This window comes from Camelus ferus, chromosome 5, assembly GCF_009834535.1.
Source record: "Camelus ferus isolate YT-003-E chromosome 5, BCGSAC_Cfer_1.0, whole genome shotgun sequence".
NCBI classification, from domain to species: Eukaryota; Metazoa; Chordata; class Mammalia; order Artiodactyla; family Camelidae; genus Camelus; species Camelus ferus.
The window spans coordinates 42172593-42183363 of record NC_045700.1 but is presented as its reverse complement, the minus strand read 5'-3'; the positions used below and the strand labels follow the sequence as shown (position 1 = coordinate 42183363).

The 10771-nt window shown below is 39.1% G+C and overlaps 1 protein-coding gene across 3 annotated transcripts in view; it reads right to left on the bottom strand.

Annotated features, from left to right (window-relative positions):
• Positions 1–10771, bottom strand: part of B3GALT1 (beta-1,3-galactosyltransferase 1) — a 490368-nt gene that overhangs the window by 387891 nt on the left and 91706 nt on the right. The window lies entirely within an intron of this gene.

Genomic DNA, 10771 nt, shown 5'->3' with positions numbered 1-10771 from the left:
GAGAAATAAATGAAATGTCCCTATGTTAAGGGAAGGGGATTATATTCTAGAGGTTATCATTGCCAGCCTGCAGAAATGTGGAAACAGAAGTACCAAGAATTACAGTTTGGTCCCTAGTTAGCAGTTGCAGGGACACAACTAATAATCAGGTCCAGGTCCTGCTCTTGGTTTCCAGGCTGCCCGTAACCCCCTTTGGATTCGTACTAATTGCTGCAAAGAATGATGGCGACAAACTTCGAGCAGAAACCATTTGCTAATTTGAAAGGAAACCCTCAGCTTGCGGTTGACAATGTATCGTGTGCACTTTTACGGCTCTTTACACTGAAAGATTTAAAATCATTCACTGTACTAGGGAGAAGTACTTTCGGTATTTGTATCTGGTTTATTGCACAAACTGGTTCTGATCGGCTGCGAGCAGAAAGAAAACAGATTCTTTCTCGCCAAGACCCCTGCAAAAGTAACTATACATCTTTCTTCCTTTCTTCTGCTTTTTAAAAATTGCTTTCTAGTATTTCAAAGAGCAGTCCAGCTTAATGCAATCAACTTACCCAATTGAGAATTTCTGCCTTCTCCCACCTGAAGCTTGGACTGGGCACCCCCAGATGGGCAGGGGATACAGTCAGTTTCTTTTCTCCCTACTCCTGGCTCTTCTAGGCTTTTTATCCATTAACAAGGCTGCCTCCTGATCCCCCAGGTTGGAGTGGGGAGACAAAGGAGAAGCAAAACCCCAACAGATCTCACTTGATATAACAGAACCTCATCCTGGTGCCCTATGAATTTCCATGTCTGGATGCCACTTTTTCTCTTCTGGAATGCTTCTGAAGGATTTTCACACTGTTGCTGCTAGGGGTTTCCAGTTGTAATTCTCTGACTTTAGTGATGACAGTCCTTCCTGAGTCCTGATTTGCAGTAATTTATCCCACATCACTTTCTCAGTAAATCACCTCACCCTCTAAGGTGATCCACCCCCTGGCTCTTGGCTGGAGTCCACTTCAAGATGACATAAACCTGGCTCCCTTCTGTGGAGTCCACATTTGGCTTGTGGGAAAAATGCACCTTTGCCCCTCAATCTCTGGAAGGGCAGGCCATTCCCAGAGCAGTGCTCCTGGCTCTGCCACGTGTGTGGAGCACCTACCATATCAGACACTGCAGCGCCGAACGACTGGCTTCTTCCTCTCTACTTTTTCCCTTTGCACAACAATGCCAGAATGATGTCCCACTTATAATCCATTATATTGTTCTACTCAATAAATACTGAATGACTATAATTCCATCATTTTCACATTAGCAAAGATTAGCACTTAAATATCTTTACTTGGTGATATTAGTATATAAGCCACTTTTGACAATATTCTAACACCAAACAGCGTCCTTCTCTATTTGCTACTATAACTATGCCTGTGCCCTTTTTCTACTTCATGTAATCAAGTAATTTTGCAAGGCAGGACTTAACATGGTGTGCGTCATTTGTCCTTCAAAGAAGCTTCAGAGTGATGACTATACATGTTCTGAGTCTGGCTCTATGTACAACTGATAAAGTGGACACAGATAAGATGGTTCATATGGTTTCCAAAGCCAATCACCATGGAAGATATGGATTTCAATGGCATGAGGTAATTTATACTTATTTCAAAACACTTTAGAGATGCAAAGAGCGTCTGCTTACATCATGCAGTGCTCACTAGTCTCTCGGGTTGACCCCAGTGTTCAGTGAGTTTTTCTGGTTTATGGATCTGTCCTTGATTTTGAAATGCACAATGACTTTATGCAAAGAAAACTTTACCATCTCTGATAACTCTACTTTATGTTGAACTAGATCCTCCTGAGCCTTACTAGGAGCCCCCACATTATTTTTAGTTCATCTAGTAAATTTACAGTATTCCTGCTTTTTTTGTTAATTTTTGTGGTTTAACAAATGTGGTTACCATTTGTTAGTTTGCCAAACCATCCAGCTTCTATCCATTATTCACCAGTTGAAGTGGAATGACACTGACACTGCCCTTCAGTGAACATGCTATGGGCATACTCCCGGATTTCGACGGTTATTAATTCTGTCATTTGAAACAATAGATGGCACAGAAGTAATCTGGTGTTGATGCACAGAAGTCATGTGTGAATTCTGAATCATTTCTAAATCTCTAAGAAATACATCTCTTTACACTGCTGCAGAAATCTTCAAATTGCTCTAGAGTTTCACTTGGAGTAATGTTCTATGGGATGGAGGGAAACCAGATATCAGTTTTCTGGGACCAACCTTATAGAAGGTATCCCATTAAGCTGATATTTAATAGCCTTTTAAATCTCCGGACAAATTCCAAAGGAAAAAAATATGTTTTGTTTAACACCAGCTATTCTGATTACAACAGTGGTTTTAGTCCACTCGGATAACTTCACGTGATGTGTACCGTTGAAATCCGCTGGGAAATAACATTACTATCAGACTCACTGATTTTGACACCATCAGGCCCATGGGACTGTTTCTGACTAAAGGTGGTGAGTAAGGTCAACAAGCACTGAAAATAGTAAGTATGATCATCGGTGTGTATTTTCAGAGTTGAAGAGGCTATCAGATGCATCTTGGTGGATTACAGATTAACTCGGGTTTGACTTAGTTTTTTCATTTTTTGAGGACGAATGATAGTATGAATAAAGGTATTCTGTCCCAACTTGTCCCTAGAGATCCTCCCAGATGTTTTATCTAGTCTCAGTCTCCTACATTTCCTAAATTCTGGGGTACTTGTTGCTATTACACATTTTGGCAATTTCATGACATCTTTTATCGTCACCTCTCACACACAGACTCTGCTCATGGATGGGGGAACATGTCTCACACATTTTCTGTAGTTTTCAAAGTGCCTAGTATCGTGTTAGACAAATAGAAGGCATCTAATAAATCCTTGCTCATCAGGGGTTAGTGTAATGTGAAATATTCTTGGCAAGAGGAAACTAGATTTAAAGATTATTGTATTTTATGGGCAGAGATTAAGCACTAACACCTCATTTACTCAGGTAAGGTACTCTATGCTTTAAGTAACTCTGCAATTGTCTTTTTGTGTGATCATATTTGAAAGCACAGTAGCTCCCAATCTGGTAAATGCCGGGGCTTTACTGATTAGTTCTTTATTTGATAAGGCTAGATACTCTCCCCATTTACATATGTTTTCCTGAGCTGTGGTCAAGCTGCTGTTTTTTTCATTTCATTGTAGTATTCCTAAACCAGAAGGCTTCCTAACGATTTTTTTTTTCTGGAAAAATAGGAAGACCATTTAACACATAGAACGACCTCCTTCCTCCAGGGGACACCAACAGAGGCAACCATAGCACCCAGGGGCTGGTGGTGCCTACCGCTCATCAAAAGCAAACACAGGATTCTCTCCAATAGAGGAAGAGCCAATGTGGCAACAGCGTTCCTCAGTCAAGCGCCCTGCATCTCCAAGCTCTGATGGGCGGAGAAGAGAGGAGGAGGAAGAAAGTAGGAAAGTAGCTTCAGCCACAGCCTTTGATAAAATTACAGTCTTGTTTCTGACAGAAGGTTAGGGAACCACGACTGAGTACAAACCCCATCCTACAACTGCCTTCAGAGTCACTGGGGTCCCCAGAAGCTCTGGGGTATCATAGATGTTGGAAAGCTGGTTTTCTCCTTCACTGAGGCAACAGGCTTCTCCTCTGTTAAGTTCTCCTTAACCACCATAGAAAAAACATTAGTTCTTTTTCCTCATCCTTTCCCCTCACTCACATCTTACACCCTGATCTTTGCTTCCCCCAAGGTTTTGAAGACGTTAGACTTTGTATCAAGCTGTCTTCCCTAGTTAAGTCACTGCTTTTAAATCCACATAGAAAGAGAAAAAGTAAAAGAAAGTTGTAGTCAATGAGTTAATTCTAGAGATTTCGAGAGATCTGAACTTCCCAGAAGCACTTGAAAAGCACAGGGACTGAGAGCTGTGTTCCACTTTGGGAGTCAGTGGCATGGTGGAAACAAATATAAATGATTCCTAAAGTTGCCTTCAATCCAAGAGAGTGTAGTGGCCACAAGATGGAGGTCCAAACCGGAAGTAAGTCACGCAAACTCTAAGTGAATATTATACCATGACCCAATCTGCCATTTCAAGAGCTAAAAACTCTTTTCAACTGCAAAACACATAGGACTTTTGCAACACAATAAATAGTGCTTAACACTGTAAAAGCATCAGATACTGCAACTGCAATATACTGGCCAGATTACGCCATGAAATTAATATTGTACAATTATTGGACCAAGATCTGCACAATGCTTATTATAGCACTAAGGCACCATTCCAATAGGATAACTCTCATTTTGTCAGAGAACTTAGTATTTCTTTGTGCAGTTAATACTTTCAATAACCATGACTATGACAGTTTGTGATTCACTGGGTCTAAAGGGTTAAATACAATCATGAAACTATTAACTTGTAAACTAACCATTATTCCTGAGGCTACCCTTTCAATGGTGGGCCAAGGAGTCCTAGAAATTTCCAGAAAAATATGAATTCATATTAGTTTCCTATAATTACTTTTTAAGAGAGCACAGATACTGACTTGGCAGTTGACTGACCACATAAATCTCGCCAAGTTACGTAACTACTCTGAGATATAGTTTCTGCTCTGCAAAAGGAGTGCGGTGGGGGGTAAAATATATTGCATTGAGTTGCTACGAAATTAAATGAGATAATGCATGTACAATGTGTAATAATCAGTCAGTAAACGTGGATTTCCTTCTCACTTGAAAAGCATTAAATGCATATCACTTTGAAAAATGTCTGTTAAAAATTAAAACATGCATTAGGGAATATACCCCATAGCCCTCACACCTGTGGCTGCCAAGACTGTTAATACAATATTTGTGAAAGCCTGGTGAGAGATGAAAGCACATTCGAATGAATCCACAGCACTGTCAACTTACTAGCGGCATTAAAGAGTTGCTGATTCACGGTTTCCAACAGTGTTTACAGTATTACCCTAGGCTCCTAAGAGTGACTATGCATCTTCATTTCAAATGCAATAAATCTTTAATGTAACTTATCTTTTTAAGATTCCACAGTTCACATAAATGGCTTTTATGGAGAAAGCCCACTTTACTTTTCCACACTGAAATCTACAATTTGGCATCTTTAAATTTACTGTGGATCTTATAAAAAGCACTGAACCAAGAAGAGGACACATGCTTAATTATATGCCACTTTAGGAGAAATGTAACACACAGTGAACAAAAATGACTTCCATAAAGCGAACATTATAGCTTAATTGGTTACTTGGACCTTATAAATGAGAGCTAATTAGCAAAAAAGTTTGTTGTTGTTGTTTTTTGCATCTCAGAGTAGTTACGTTGCTTGGTCAGAATTACAGTCAGTCAACTGCCAAGTCAAGATTTAAGCTCAAGTATTCTTGAGCCAAAGTTAATATTCATTCTATTTGCTGTTCTCTCTCAAGTAGTAAGAAGAAACCAGTGGTGTTCTGGGTTTGCATGGGAATTGCTACAACTTATTGACCTAAGACCTGGCAAAAAGCAATCGTCTTCACTCTGCATTACCTATAAGAAAAGCAAGACTGTTCTTTGAAAACTTGAATCTCCCTTTTTCTTCAATTCCTTTACTTAGTAAATGAGTTTTATACTGTAGTCTATGCTATGGAATATTGTGAAATTAATTTGTAGCACCAACTTTCAATAATTCATGTTAATGAAGATATTTTAAAACATGTACAACAGGAGTACTAACCAATCAAAATAGATATTGGGAGCACATAATAAGCCCTATAGTGGCTAACAGTGTTATTACCCATCAACAAAAACTTTACTTGTTCCAATTTTTAATTAGTGCTACCAATTCCTAAAGTTGAACTATATGTAGTGCAATAACCTGCTATATAGATAAAGATAAGATTTTAAAGTTGTGTCGCAAAATGGGAAATCAATGTAAGCATAATGCTTAGGTATCAGTAGTAAACTGTTCTCATTCTTTTTTTATGGAAATTACCCTCTACCCTGAATGGCCTCGTATTTCCATTAACGATTACTGACTAGACAGGAGGAGGTTGGCTATATCTTTCCCACTCGATCAGATCACTGATACAGATTTTTTTCTCAAAAGAAACATAAGAAATAAAATCATTTTAATTTTTAATAATTCTTTTCTTTGGCTCTTTTGAAAACATTTCCAAAGATTAAAATAACTTGTCATTATGCCTGGAAATGTCTACAGCACAGTTAAAGAAACACAGCAGACTGATGGTTGAGACATTCCTATTAAAAGTTTTATATCTGAATGCTCTTCAATCATCCCAAGAACCACTCCCTGCTGAATGTGTGCTGCAGTAAATACCTGAATAAAAATGATTTTGGTAACATGCTGGGACAGGGAAATAAACTGAAGACCTAAAAGAAATATGCCAACATTCTTTAAAAGTTCTACACAGAAGACTCACTGCTTTCAATGTTTTTGATTAGCAGCCACAAAAAAAAAAAATGCATCTCACATCTTGATCCAACACACACATACATCAACATTAAATCACCAAACAATACCTTCCTCAACTACTAAAGCACTTGTCTTACTAGGGGGAAGATACTGCTATGTTAAACACAACAATAAAGGTAAATAAATGGAATTGGTTCTTAAGTTTATGGCAACTACAACATTAAACAAAATTAGAATGAATGACTTTTAAATCATCAGGGGAAAAACCCAACAACTTGAGCTATTCTAAGAAAGCAAAATAAATTAAAATGAAAGAAAAGAATAGTATGGAAAGTTGAAAATATGGCCAAGACAAAGCTAAGTCCTAATAAAACAACAACTACAATATACGTAAATGACATACAACAAAAATGTGGAGCCGGGTGGCACTCACTGGGATCATAAAACCCCCACCCCGGGCTCTCTGTGTGCCAGCAAAGCCCACAGACACGTTAATTCCCACCCCCTGCTGCAGGACTCTCCGCATACCTGCATTTCTGCAGAATAAAAACATCTTCTCTCGATGTGTGTTTACCCTAACAAAACTCTTGGCCCCAGGAGATAGCCCATCTCACAATACTCTAGGCGGACAGGTCTAGCATCCTGCCATTATCAAAGTCCTAAATCCTACTCAGAGTAGCCCCTGACAGATCTTACAACCAATCAGGGCCCTGTGCACGAACTGATCATGCGGCCCCTGCTCCTTGTGTGCACCGCCCTCTCCCCCCAATAAAAGACCCTGCACACCCACCCTTGGTGCTCACACAGGCACCTCTCGCCTGTGTGGTCCACTGTTCCTACAGCAGCGTAACTATTAAAACTTTCAGTTTCAAAGTAAATACTGCATGGTGCCACCAGTATAAAGTAACTTTAAAAATAGCAGAAACCTAAAATGATCTCATAAAATTCAGCATTCTTTGAACAATGACATGCTGTAGTGTGTCAGACTAGAAATTGGGCGATCTTTCACTCACCACAGCTGGCAAAACTGAAGCCAGTCAGTTTCTGGAGAGGCTTCTCCTCAGCCGTAGGTGTGGTTTTTTTGATCTAAGGTCCCTGCTAAGATCTTTCCTCCCAGCTCTAACCTCCTTGAATACTTTTATGCCATTCTGCTTAAAGGCAAGAAATTGCACTGAGCACCCATTTAAAACAATTATTTTAAAATATTTCAGTTACGTTAACACTTAACAAAATAAAAATATTTCTCCAAATACCATACATTCTTACAAATCGGCGGCCTTATTTCACAATGTGTCTGTCTACTCTTTTAGTTTCTACAGTCATCCTTTGGTGTCCACAGGGGACTGGTGCCAGGGCCCCATTAGATCAGAAAATCAAAGTGTGCTCACGTCTCATATAAAAGGGTGTAGTATTTGCATATGATCTATGCACATCCTCCTGCATATTTAAATCATCTCTAGATTACTCACAATACCTAATACAATGTAAATGCTATGTAAACAGTAGTAAATAGAATGTAAATGATAGGTAAATATTCGCCTCTGCACCAAACTCAAGTTTTACTTTTTGGAACTTTTCACAGTTCCTTTTCCGAAATATTTTCAACCCTCAGTTGGCTGCATCTGTGGGTGTGAAACCTGCGGATATGAAGGGTTGATGGTACTTACGTACACATGTTCACATGCTTCATTTATTCAACAATAATTTCTGAACACAGGCATAACTTGTTTTATTGCCTTTGCTCTTCTGCGCTTTGCAGGTATTGTGCCTTTTTTACAAATTGAAGGTGACTTACTTTATTTTATATTTATATTTGCAAATTTAAGTGACTTGCTTTATTGTGATATGCCCTTTATGGCGGTGGTCTGGAAAGGAACCTGCAATACTCTGAGGTATGCCTGTATAATTCCAGTCTTTGAGTCCATTTAATTCACTCTGGCTTTCTTGAGCTTCTCTGGATAATAGATTTGTTTATTTCATGACTGTCTATGAGGACTTTCAATTTAAACCACAGCCAAAACAAGGTTTAAAATAAATGAGACTGAATCAAATATATTTAATATTTTACATAAAAAGGGAACTAATTTGAACTAATTCTTACTCAAATAAGTACTGCCTGAATTTCTTAAAAGCCAGTCCATTCTCAGATTTTACTCAGGACCTTCTACTTTCAAATTAGTGACGATCTCAAACCATTTATTGGTAAAAACTCATTTATTTCCATTGAATTCCCTGCTTTTAATGAGATTCTATTCCAGTTATGCAATTCAAACCTAAGTAGTCTTCCTTAGTTCACAGAGTAATTCAAACTTGTCCTCAATACTGTGTCCCAAGAAGTATCAACTTGTGCATAACAGGATTTTAAAATGTGCCTTTTCCCTTCTCAGTTTTAGCTGAGGTGTGAAGGCCATAGGTGATCCTGGCCAAGGAGACTTCTCAGAGCCAGCACCATGCCCGGTGAAATTTGAAAGGACTTATTTGAAGAGAACCGGTCTGGGAGTCATCTCCTGAGGCAGAAGGGTCCAGGAGGTGTTGTATTCCAACCCCAGGCAAAAGGAGCACTCAGAGAACTTGATGTGCATCCCCTGTAGCTGTGGTCGCAGTGGATTAGTGAGAAGGTCCTTGTTAAAGGATCTGCCAGAGAAGGCAGCCTGCCAGGACATAGGACCCTAACTGTAAGAGCCTGTGGGTGACACTGTGGGGTCTGCAGCTGGGAGCTCAGGAGAAGCTGGACAAAGGAGGGGCAGCGTCCACCTCAAGGCAGGTGCAGGGAGAGGAACTCACTAGGGCATTCTTCACAGAATTCACAAAAGTCCCCAAGAGCGAGTCAGCTTTAAACATCTGCTAAACTCAGAAAACACATGATCATCTTTCCCTTGCTTTCTCTTCTAAGTCCAGTTGGGCTGAAAACTGAAATTATCCTGCTGAGAGTAGAGGAACAAAAAAGGATGGAAGACTAATTTTACACAAAGTTCAGAATTTTTTTATATTATCTGGGAACACGTAATTTTAGTTATTTATCAAGATTCTTCCGGTAATTTAAAATGACTCTTGGTTTGGCCTGGGCTTTTCCACTGGCAAGAACACACAGTCCCTCACCAAGCAGATCTAAGGGAACAGTGGAAGACCAAAATAATGATGATTTCCAACTACATTCTATGAGGTCTGCCTACTCTAACTGATTTGATATATGTGCATGAAAAAAGGGAACTGAAAAAACAGACTGAAGTAAAATTTTCACCCTATGTTAGTCACTGGCAAGTCTGCTAGAAGTTCTAGTTACTGGATTGAGTACAAGGATTTCCTATTTAATTCAAGTCTGTGGAAGTTTAGGTCGAAGTTTCTGTCCTGTGATGGCAATCTTTTGGGATGGATTTCCCACACAAAGTCAGATTTTCTAGTAGGCTCTTCAACCAATTAAGCTATTGAAAACGTGCATCCTGTCCGGTTCAAGACGGCCAAACTGCTAGACAAGTTTTCCCTCCAGCCCTTTCCAAATCCCACTGAGCTGACAGTAAAGGTGCACAGTGAAGAGTATAAATCTACGGCAGTAAAGACGACAGAACAGATACAGAGATCTTGAGTGAATGAGTTTACAACAAATTTCTGAAAATGATACATCACTAAGGTCTAGTTAGGGTACCGGAACCCATTGCTGCCCCCCACCATCATCTTCACCCCCCGCCTCCAACTCCAACTGAAAAGTCCTAACAGATTCAACTGGAGAAGCAGAGAGGAAGTGGCTGGAAGTGTGCTGATGGATAAAGCATAATGGTAGAGTCTGTATCAAAATGTAAAATCAGATAAAAAAAGTGAGCAAAATAAAGATTTTAAGAAAAGACAGAAGAAATAGAAGGGAGCAAATCATCAAAGAAGTGATGAAAAAAATTTCCACAGCACTGAGGAAGGTGAGTCCTTAGATTAAAATGGCTCACCTATTTCAAAGCAGAATGGATGAGGCAAGTTCTGTTCTAACACAAATTTATGAAATTTCACAACTCCAAGGACAAAGAGAAAATCCTCAAAACTGACAAAGACTTAAAATCAGATCTCCTGTAACAGAATAAGAATCATTCTGATTATCAGATTTCTGGTGAGCAAAAATAAATGTTAGATAATATTAGAGTAACATGTTCAAATTTTTAAGGAAAATGATTTTAGATTTATAATTTTGTGTCCAACTAGGTTATTAATCATGCATATGCAACTGACATGCAACTACCAAACTTTTACTTCTTCATTCTTCACTTCCTTCTTCTAAGAAATGAACTTGAGTATATATTCTAGCAAAATGAGAGCCAACCAAGACAGAAAGTATAATTTCCCAGAAAACAGTG